We start from the raw sequence: 12,192 nt of genomic DNA on the forward strand, positions 1-12,192 counted from the left end.
AGACTTTCCTGCAATTTCTGTTTTTGCTTCAAATTTTCAACATCTACAGTTCTTTCATTTTTTTTGGCTTGCTTACATGTTTGCAAAGAAAATTCCAAGGTTTTAGTTATAGGCTAATATGTACGTCCGTGAGATATCTTGGGATATCTTTTTCAGCTAAAATAGTCATTCATGAAAGTTACTATTGTTTTCATAGGAGGCAGTTTGAAGATTTATTCTACTCAGCTCAAATGTTAAAAATATAATTAATGACAATAGTTTTCTTTTATTATATTATTTTATACTCTAGCATCACTGACTGGAAGACATTTTATATCCGCTAGGACCAAAGTACCCCACCAGCGCCACTCACCTGCATTCTGCTGACACGCCCCCCACAGACCCCACTGTCACTATCCCCACCCCCCAGAACCCCGAGGGGAGCACTACCCCTGCTCATGCCTCCACCCCCATTCCCCCCACCATCACACCCACTCCAGGTACTGGCTCTGACCCCACTCCCAGCTCCACACCCACACCAGATCCCAGCTCCCAGCCCTGCCGAGTTTTCACCATCCCCCCGGACCTCCCACTCCCTGAGGACGAACGATCAGTCCTCAGCAAAGGACTCACATTCATCCCCCTCCGTCCACGCATCAATGAATTTAATACACGCCGTGACATCGAACACTTCTTCCGTTGCCTCCGCCTCCGAGCTTACTTTCACAATCAGGACCCCCGCCCACCTTCCGAGGACCCCTTCGCCCACCTCCAACACACTGCATCAACCTGGACACCCCGCGCTGGCCTATTACCTGCCCCCGACCTCTTCATTTCCAACTGCCGCCGGGACATTAACCACCTCAACCTGTCTACCCCCCTCCCCCACTCCAACCTCTCACCCTCACAACGCGCAGCCCTCCAATCCCTCTGCTCTAATCCCAACCTCACCATCAAGCCAGCAGATAAAGGGGGCGCAGTGGTAGTCTGGCGCACTGACCTCTACACCGCTGAAGCCAAACGCCAACTCGAGGACACCTCTTCCTACTGCCCACTCGACCATGACCCCACCCCCCATCACCAAACCATCATCTCCCAGACCATACAGAACCTCATCACCTCAGGAGATCTCCCACCCACAGCTTCCAACCTCATAGTCCAGGAACCCCGCACTGCCCGGTTCTACCTCCTTCCCAAGATCCACAAGCCTGACCACCCTGGCCGACCCATTGTCTCAGCATGCTCCTGCCCCACTGAACCTATCTCTACCTACCTCGACACTGTCCTATTCCCCCTAGTCCAGGAACTCCCCACATACGTTCGAGACACCACCCACGCCCTCCACCTCCTCCAAGACTTCCGTTTCCCTGGCCCCCAACGCATCATCTTCACCATGGATATCCAATCCCTCTACACCTCCATCCGCCATGACCAGGGCCTCCAAGCCCTCCGTTTTTTCCTCTCCAGACGTCCGCAACAGTACACTTCCACCGACACTCTCATTCGTTTGGCCGAACTGGTCCTCACCCTTAACAATTTCTCCTTTGAATCCTCCCACTTCCTCCAGACCAAAGGGGTAGCCATGGGCACACGTATGGGCCCCAGCTATGCCTGTCTCTTTGTTGGCTACGTAGAACAGTTGATCTTCCGTAATTACACCGGCACCACTCCCCACCTCTTCCTCCGCTACATTGATGACTGCATTGGCGCCACCTCGTGCTCCCGCGAGGAGGTTGAGCAATTCATCAACTTCACCAACACATTCCACCCTGACCTTAAATTTACCTGGACCATCTCTGACACCTCCCTCCCCTTTCTGGACCTCTCCATCTCCATTAGTGAAGACCGACTTGACACTGACATTTTTTACAAACCCACCGACTCCCACAGCTACCTGGATTACACCTCTTCCCACCCTATCTCTTGCAAAAATGCAATCCCGTATTCCCAATTCCTCCGCCTCCGCCGTATCTGCTCCCAGGAGGACCAGTTCCACCACAGAACACACCAGATGGCCTCCTTCTTTAGAGACCGCAATTTCTCTTCCCACGTGGTTAAAGGTGCCCTCCAACGCATCTCGTCCACATCCCGCACCTCCGCCCTCAGACCCCACCCCTCCAACCGTAACAAGGACAGAACGCCCCTGGTGCTCACCTTCCACCCTACAAACTTCCGCATAAACCAAATCATCCGCCGACATTTCCGCCACCTCCAAAAAGACCCCACCACCAGGGATATATTTCCCTCCCCACCCCTTTCCGCCTTCCACAAAGACCGTTCCCTCCATGACTACCTGGTCAGGTCCACGCCTCCCTAACCCACCCTCACATCCTGGCACTTTCCCCTGCCACTGCAGGAACTGTAAAACCTGTGCCCACACCTTCTCCCTCACCTCTATCCAAGGCCCTAAAGGAGCCTTCCATATCCATCAAAATTTTACCTGCACATCCACTAATATCATTTATTGTATCCGTTGCTCCCGATGTAGTCTCCTCTACATTGGGGAGACTGGGCGCCTCCTAGCAGAGCGCTTTAGGGAACATCTCCGAGACACCCGCACCAATCAACCAAACCGCCCCGTGGCCCAACATTTCAACTCTCCCTCCCACTCTGCCGAGGACATGGAGGTCATGGGCCTCCTTCACCACCGCTCCCTCACCACCAGACGCCTGGAGGAAGAACGCCTCATCTTCCGCCTCGGAACACTTCAACCCCAGGGCATCAATGTGGACTTCAACAGCTTCCTCATTTCCCCTTCCCCCACCTCATGCTAGTTTCAAACTTCCCGTCCCCTTGACTTGTCCGGACTTGTCCGACCTGCCTAGCTCCTTTTCCATCTATCCACTCCACCCTCTCCTCCCTGACCTATCACCTTCATCTCCTCCCCCACTCACCCATTGTACTCTATGCTACTCTCTCTCCACCCCCACCCTCCCCTAGCTTATCTCTCCACGCTTCAGGCTCTCTGCCTTTATTCCTGATGAAGGGCTTTTGCCCGAAACGTCGATTTTGCTGAAGCTCCTCGATGCTGCCTGAATTGCTGCGCTCTTCCAGCACCATTGATCCAGAATCAAACTACAAACTACCAAATAACTACCAAAGCAGTCATATTATCATAAAACTCAAGGAAACCTGCTGCTTTGACTTGGGTTGGTTGATGTATGAATGCAATTCAACATGTGGCTGATCATAACATCTCGGCCATGTATTGCAAATGCTTTTGCTCTGGGTCACCTTAGTGGACAGCATCTCCCACATGTTGCAGCAGCAATTCTTCATCCATCCTGCCATCACTATTGTATTTACTTTATTTACTAATTCTTCTAATAACCCCACTTTTTTACACATTGATGTATTTTTATGTTAGTATCAACTTTACATTTAACAAGCTACAAGGGGAGGTGCAATGAGACATGAGTATCCTTGGATGTCAGTTGTTGAAAGTAAGCATGCAGGTGCAGCCTTGAAGAAGGTAAGTGACTTTAAGTGCAAGAGAATGGATGTCTTGTTGCAATGGTACAGAACTTTGTAGGATCACACCTAGAGTCTTGTAAGGAGTTCTAGTCTCCTAACCTGAAGAAAGATACTCTGGCAATGAGGGAGTACAAAGATTTGCCAGACTGATTCCTGGGAATGGTACGACTGATAAGACTATATTGATGAGGACTATATTCATTGGAATTACGAAGAATACATGAGAATCTCATAGAGACGTATAAAATTTTGATCGGAGAAGACAGAGTGAACACAGGAAGGACGTTCCTGATGACTGAGGAGTCCAGAACCAGAGATGACAGTCTACAGATATGGGGCAGGCCATTTAGGACTGAGATGAGGAGAAATTTCTTGACCCGAAGAGTGGTGAGCCTGTGGAATTCTCTGCCATAGAAAGCATTTGAGACCAAAACATTGAATGTTTTCACGAAAGAGTTCAACATAGTTCTTAAGACTAAAGGGATCAAAAGGTAGGGGGAGAAAGCAGGAAAAGGGGACTGAGTTAGATGAACAGCCATGATCATTTTGAATAGCAGAGGAGGCTGAATGGGCCAATTGGCCTGCTCCTGCTCCTATTTACCATGTTTCTTCATTTTACTTTGAAGACTACAAACACTCCTCAATCAGTTGCTTTTCTTGCAGTTGCAGTACAATACAATTCGTGACATCACTGTTGTTGGTTTTGCTGCTGGTAGGCTTCTTTTCTCATGATATGCACTGAAGGACAAACTTTGGCTAAGATACTGGGAGAATTCTATGCTCTTCAAATAATGCCTTAGGATTTTTTACACCACCTGGGTAAGCAGATGTCAAGTTCTATGTCAAGTTCATTGTACTGCATTGTAGTTTTTAGAGTGGAGCTTCAACTTTCAACCCTCTGCTTCAGAGGTGAATATGCTACCACCCAGATAAAATTGATAGGTATGTTGTGCAAACCGTTAAAGTAATACAGACAAGTTCAAAACAACACATAATCATTAGCTTTTTTTCATTCCATTAAGTGAAAAGGGATCTAGATGATCGTAGATTTGGAACTGATCATACCATACCCTACACAGTAACAGTAAATAAAAGGAACAAAGATTAAATATTACATTATAAGTATTATTCAAATTATGTTCATAGGAAGTGTATGCACACACAAGGTTTTAGTCTCCATGCAAAATTGTAATGAGAAATTTAAGTGACACTATGAATCTCATTTTTGGCTGATTATTTTCCCTTTAATAAAGCAGCAATTGGCTTCAATGCATTTTCTGGCATTGCCAAATCTCGTCCAGTAAAATCACACACTCCAAACAGTATGTTTTACACATGTAACTACAGGTACTGTTAGAATACTGTATTTACTGAAAATTATGTTTAATTATGACCCCTCCTATCAGTTTTCCTCCGCAGTCTACTCTCAGCTTAGAGCTAAATGAGACATACTAAACATAACTTTTAAGCACAGGATTACAGTTGACTCCATTTAAGCGCATACCTTAATTAAATGAACACAAAATGAATATATTCTGTGTACAATGCAGTCCTATCATGGATGAGATAGAATTTTCCTCAAATTGACACTGGAAAAACAGAAGTGGTTTTGTTTGTCGCTTGCATGCTAAACCTTAACCTCATCACTGGAAGGTCATTCAGGATATGGCTGATGGTACACAAGCTCAACATCCTAGATAAAATTCACATAACATTTTTCTTACCACCAGTACCCATACCTCACCAAACTGCTGTTACCTTTAAGATATAACTACTTTCACAGTTGATTTATTGACAGACTGCAATATCAATTATAAGACATATAGAGTCATAGAGATGTACAGCACGGAAACAGACCCTTCGGTCCAACCCGTCCACGTCGACCAGATATCCCAACTCAATCTAGTCCCACCTGCCAGCACCAGACCCATATCCCTCCAAACCCTTCCTATTCATATACCCATCCAAATGCCTCTTAAATGTTACAATTGTACCAGCCTCCACCACGTCCTCTGGCAGCTCATTCCATACATGTACCAACCTCTGTGTGAAAAGGTTGCCCTGTAGGTCTCTTTTAAATCTTTCCCCTCTCACCCTAAACCTATGCCCTCTCATTCTGGACTCCCCGACCCCAGGGAAAGGACTTTGTCTATTTACCCTATCCATGGCCCTCATAATTTTGTAAACCTCTACAAGATCACCCCTCAGCCTCCGATGCTCCAGGGAAAACAGCCCCAGCCTGTCCAGCCTCTCCCTATAGCTCAAATCATCCAACCCTGACAACATTCTTGTAAATCTTTTCTGAACCCTTTCAAATTTCACAACGTCTTTCCAATAGGAAGGAGACCAGAATAGCATGCAATATTCCAACAGTGGCCTAACCAATGTCCTGTATAGCTGCAACATGACCTCCCAACTCCTGTACTCAATACTCTGACCAATAAAAGCATACCAAACGCCTTCTTCACTATCCTATCTACCTGCGACTCCACTTTCAAGAAGCTATGAACCTGCACTCCAAGGTCTCTTTGTTCAGCAACACTCCCTAGGACCTTACCATTAAGTGTATAGGTCCTGCTAAGATTTTCTTTCCCAAAATGCAGCACCTCGCATTTATCTGAATTAAACTCCATCTGCCACTTCTTAGCCCATTGGCCCATCTGGTCAAGATCCTGTTGTAAATTGAGGTAACCCTCTTCACTGTCCACTACACCTCCAATTTTGGTGTCATCTGCAAACATACCAACATCCGCATCCAAATCATTAATGTAAATGGCAAAAGGTAGTGGACCCAGCACCGATCCTTGTGGCACTCCACTGGTCACAGGCCTCCAGTCTGAAAAACAACCCTCCACCACCACCGATTTCTACTTTTGAGCCAGTTCTGCATCCAAATGGCTAGTTCTCCCTGTATTCCATGAGATCTAACCTTGCTAATCAGTCTCCCATGGGGAACCCTGTCAAACGCCTTACTGAAATCCATAGAGATCACATCTACCGCTCTGCCCTCATCAATCCTCTTTGTTACTTCTTCAAAAAACTCAATCAAGTTTGTAATTATATTAAAAGAAAATGTCATTAATATTAAGAACATCTGACCAGGTATTTCTGCCCTATCCCTCCCTTCCATTAGCTGAACACATCACTTCCCTTAAAGCTCACCTTTTGCCTAGACCTGAACTTGCATCATTCTGTAGTTCCTTTCCAATCTTCCTTTATGTCCTGTCCAGGTTCATCTTGTTCCTAACATCCACATGCTGCACCATCAACCTTAGCTGACCATCTTATTGATATTTAATGGTTCTCTCAAGGAGTTCTCCCTTTCTCCTTTAAATCTTCCCTGATTCACACTTTCCTCAAAAAGTAACTTTTCAGCTATTCATCCTTGCAAACTTATTGTCCCATCCGCAGGGAGAGAGAATGTGTTGTCATCTCACAAATCTGTACCTATCTTTCCCAGCGCTCCATGTTCCCAGCCTTCCAAACAGGTTTACAACCCTTGCCACATACTGAAAAGCCTCATAATATAACCACAAATGATACTGTATGACAAGGGTAAACTACCCTTCCTCATCTTTCTTGACCCATCTGCCGCTTTTGACACAGTTGACCATACCATTCTCCTCCAGTGCCTCTCACCTCACCAAGCTGAATGGGATTACACTCAGCTGGTGGCAGATCATTATTTAATTAAACATAGCTGGACTATTACTTACAATAATTCATTTTCTCATTCGCCAGGTGGATCTAACTTGTCCCTTCCTAATTCCCACCCACATGCTCCCCTCAGTGAAATCAGCTGAAAAGTGTTCGCTTTCACATGCAAGCTCTACTTCATCCACCATCTCACAACTCCATCACTGTTACTAAATTATCAAACTGCTTATCCGACATCCAGCACTGGATGCAGGACGAACAAGTATTTCCTCTAATTAATTATTCAGAAGATTGTTGCTATTCTTTTTGCTTCCCTAGCTCCTTACTCCATCACCCTGGTAACTGTCTGAAAACTAAACCAGATTGTTCACAACTTTGGTAACAAATTTGACACTGAAACAAATTTCTCTGGTGTACCCCCACCATCGCCAATACCATCTTTCCACCTCAAACATTGCCTAACATCACCCCTACCTCAAGTGTGATCTCTACCACCACTGTTGAAATCCTTATTCACGCCGTAGTTACCTTTACGTTTGATTATCTAGCACACTCCAGCCTGACCTTCCACAAACTACAATCCACAAACTTGAAGTCATCCAAAGCTCAACCTGCCCCTGTCCTTACCAGAACCAAGTCAGGTATTTGCTGATCTGTACTGACACCTAGTTGAAGAACACTTCAATCCGTCTTAATTACTATTCAAATTTACTTTAAGACTTTTCTTAAAACTGACCTTTTTAGCCACCTGCCTTATTGACTATTTGCTGTAATTCCCCTTTTTCTAGTTCAGAATCTAACAGCATTAAAAACAATCATGTGAAACATATTGGCACACTTTGTTACATTAAAAGTTGATGTTCAACTCTGCTTTTTGCAACTTATTGATCATCTAAAACTCTTGCCTCCCAGGCCAACGTACCTGGACCTTTTTTCAAAGGAATGCCTTTAAATCATTCCATCTCAGCTGACAATCAAGAACACTCTCCCTAAACACCACCTGCCAAAGGTGTATTTTTGACTATTCCTTCAGTCAACCCTGCAAAGCTCCTTTGTAGTCCTCCGTACTAAAATCTGCGGATAATGTCAAAGTTGAGAGAGCTCTCATATTATCTAAGCAACTGCCTGACAGTCATACTCCTAGATTCATACATTATACAATCACCATCCCTGGGTATGTCCTGCCCCTACAGTGGCAGATTGGTGTATAGTTAGGAAGGAATTGGTCTGGGAGCCTTCAACATTGACTGCAGATTCCATAAGGCCAAATTTGGGCAAGGAAATCTGATATGCAAAGCCACCTCTGCAGCTTTCTGCTGATGCATCAGACAAGCCAGTTGGTTGAGTCTTAGAGTACTTAGCTACTCGACTGGGTCTGTGACAAGTGATGAGGGAACCAAGAAGAGTGAAAAAAAATGCTTGACCTTATACTCACCAATGTACCAGCAATACATGCATCTGTCCATGATAGCATTGCTAATAGTGACCACCACACAGTCCTGCCTTCATGGAATTAGAATTAGAAACCCTACAGTGTGGAAACAGGCCTTTGGCCCAAAAAGTCCACATCAACCCTTCGAAGAGTATCCCAACCAGACCCATTACCCTACGTTTCCCTTGACTAAATGCACCTTACCTCCACATCCCTGAACACTATGGACAATTTAGCATGGCCAATTCACCTAACCCGAACATCTTTGGACTGTGGGAGAAAACCCGAGAACCCGGAAGAAACCCACACAGACATGGGGAGAATGTGCAAACTCCACACAGTCAGTTGCCAGAGGCTGGAATTGAACCTGGGTCCATGGCACTGTGAGACAGTGGTGCTAACTACTGAGCCACTGTACTGCCCCTTAGAATTAGAATCCCTACAGTATGGAAACAGGCCCTTCAGCCCAAAAAGTCCAAACTGACCCTCCAAAGAGTAATCCCCCCATTCCCATACTCTATATTTACCCCAAACTAATAACCTACACTATGGGCAATTTAGCATGGTCAATTCACCTAACCTGCACATCTTTGGATTGTGGGAGGAAACCCACACAGACACAGGGAGAGTGTGTAAACTCCACACAGAGTCACCTAGGCTGGAATCGAACCCAGGTTCCTGGCAGTGTGAGGGAGAAGTGCTAACCACTGAGCAGCTGTGCCACCTTATTGAGAATACCCCACATTGTGTTGTTAAGTGGTATTATCATCAAAAAGTGCGGCGCCGGAAAAGCACAGCAGGTCAGGAACTTCTGGTGAAAGGCTTCTACCTGAAACTTTGACTCTCCTGCGCTGCCTGACCTGCTGTGCTTTTCCAACACCACACTTTTCGACTCTGATTTCCAGCATCTGCAGTCCTCACTGTGTCTCTAGGTAGTATTATTACCATATTAAATGGGATAGACAAATCTAGCAACTCAATACTTAGCATCCATGAGGCAGTGCGGAACACCAGAACTGTATTCCAATATGATCTCAATCTCAGGACTCGTCATATGCCCAACTCTATCATTACAATTAATGCAGAGGATCAACTTTGGTTCAATGTAGAATGTAGGAGGAAATTCCAAACATGCTAAAAAAAAATGTCAACGTGGTGAACTAGCTTCACAGAACTATCTATTCGGTGCACAGAAAAACGCAGGACAACTCCAACCTAATTACTATCAGTAATGTAGTGGAAGGGGTAATCAGCAATGCTTGTCTAGCAATAGCCTGTTCAGAGGTAGAGTTTGGAGCCAGGGCCAGTCAGCTCCTAATATCATTACAAGTCTTGGTTCAAACTTGAACAAAAGAGCTAAATTCTAGAGGTGAGTGACTGCCCTTGACATCTTGCCAGTTTTTACCAAGTGTGACATTAATGAGACTCAGCAAAATTTGAGTCAATGGGAATCAAACAGAAAACTATGGTTTGAGTCATATACTGCAAAGATTGATTTTATGGTTGTTGGAGGACAATCATCTCAGCTTCAAGACATCTCTGCAGATGTTCCTTAGAGTGTTATTCAATGCCCAACTATCTTCAGCTGTGATGACCCTCCATCATAAGGTCAGAAGTGGAGATATTGCCGTTGATTGCAGAATGTTCAGCATCATTTGTAACTCCTCAGATACTGAAGCAGTCCATTCCAAATTGAGCAAGAACTGGACAAAATCCAGGCTTGGGCTGACAAGTGCCAAGTAACATTTACACAACTAAAGTGGCAGATAATAACTGTGTACAACAGGAAAATCTAACCATTGCCTCTTGACATTCAATAGTATTACCATCTCTGAATCCCCTGCTGTCCACATCCTGGGGCTTATTGTTGACCAGAAACTGAATTGGACTAGCCATATGTGTCTACAAGAACACTTCAGAGGCTAGAAATCTTACAACAGGTGAACTCACCTTCTGACTCCCCAAAGTCTGCCCACCATCTACAAAACACAAGTCAGAAGAGTAATGGAATACTCCTCTCTTGACTGGATGAGTGCAACTCCAATAACAGTTAAGGAGTTGAATGCCATCCAGGACAAAGCAACATGCTTGACTGCCACCGCATTCACAACATTGACTCCATCTTTTTGGAGAAAAGAAGGTTTAGGGGTGACTTGATAGAGGTGTATAAGATGATTAGGGGTTTAGATAGGGTCGACAGTGAGAATCTTTTTCCTCGTATGGAGTCAGCTATTACAAGGGGGCATAGCTTTAAATTAAGGGGGGGTAGGTATAGGACAGATGTTAGGGGTAGGTTCTTTACTCAGCGAGTCGTGAGTTCATGGAATGCCCTGCCAGTAGCAGTGGTGGACTCTCCCTCATTATGGGCATTTAAGCGGGCATTGGATAGGCATATGGAGGATAGTGGGCTAGTGTAGGCTAGGTGGGCTTGGATCGGCGCAACATCGAGGGCCGAAGGGCCTGTACTGCACTGTATTCTTCTATGTTCTATCCATAACCTATGCTCAGTAGCAACTATGCACCATCTGCAAGATACAGTGCAGCAATTCATCAAGGCTCATTAGGCAGCATTTTCCAAACTTATACTATCTAGAAGGGCATGGACATAGATAAGCAGAAACACCATAACCTGCAGGATACCCAATTACCATCCTGACTTCAAAATGTATAGCCATTCCTTCAATGTCTGTAGGTCAAAATCCAGGTATTCTCTCCCTAATGGCATAGTGGGTCTTCCTACACCAAATGGATTGCAGCAGTTCAAAAAGGCAGCTCAGCACCACATTTAAGGGCAAATTGGGATGGATAATAAATGCTGGTCCAGAGACTCCGACAACCCATTAATGAATTAAATGAACACCTCAAATTTATCACCCAGCATTGATTGTTGTCAGCTCATTTTTACTTCTCAAATACTTTCAGATGCTTGGCATGTAATTTTCTACAATGAAATAAATTGCAAAATTTGATTACCCCAGAAGTTGAAATTCTCAATTTGGACCAGGAATATTTAATCCCATCAGTGTGATTACATTGAATTTTCTTTGGGTTTCAATCAAGCCTGAATGCAATAATGAACAATTTAGGCAAATCATTGAAAGAATGTTCCATTATAGAAAGAATCACCCTATGCCATATTGCATTAGATGCAAGCTACTTCTCTGTAATAATCAGATAATGAATACATAATTTCATGCCATAAGCAACTAAGCTTCAGTGTGATAATACTGAATAAAAAAAGTTGTAGAGGGTCATCGTCATGTTTTTGCATACTTTTTCACTCAAATAAATTATTTATGAATGATTTGTTTTGTATTTGTTTGAAGTAGTAACTTGCAGGTTTAAAGAAATGGTAAAATGTCAAACAGCTGCAGTCTCTGGGGAAGAATGGGGTCAAGATGTTAATTAGACCTTCGTGCACTGCAGTGTTTTACTGGGGAATTCAACAATTAAATCCTCTCAAATGCCACAAAAAAATGTTTTGGGGATAATTCTGTGTAATATCAACATAAGGGGGTCAGATGAAAATATAATTGTGAGGAAAAAGATCAAAAAGTTTAATTCAGAGGCCTACAGGAAAATTTCTGACAAAAGAAAATGTCACTCTTCACTGCCTGTACAGGCAAGGCGAGTAAAGAGCTAACCATAAA

This window comes from Chiloscyllium plagiosum, unplaced genomic scaffold (assembly GCF_037043375.1).
Source record: "Chiloscyllium plagiosum isolate Xiang-an unplaced genomic scaffold, Cpla_swu_hap1 HiC_scaffold_26, whole genome shotgun sequence".
Lineage (NCBI taxonomy): Eukaryota > Metazoa > Chordata > Chondrichthyes > Orectolobiformes > Hemiscylliidae > Chiloscyllium > Chiloscyllium plagiosum.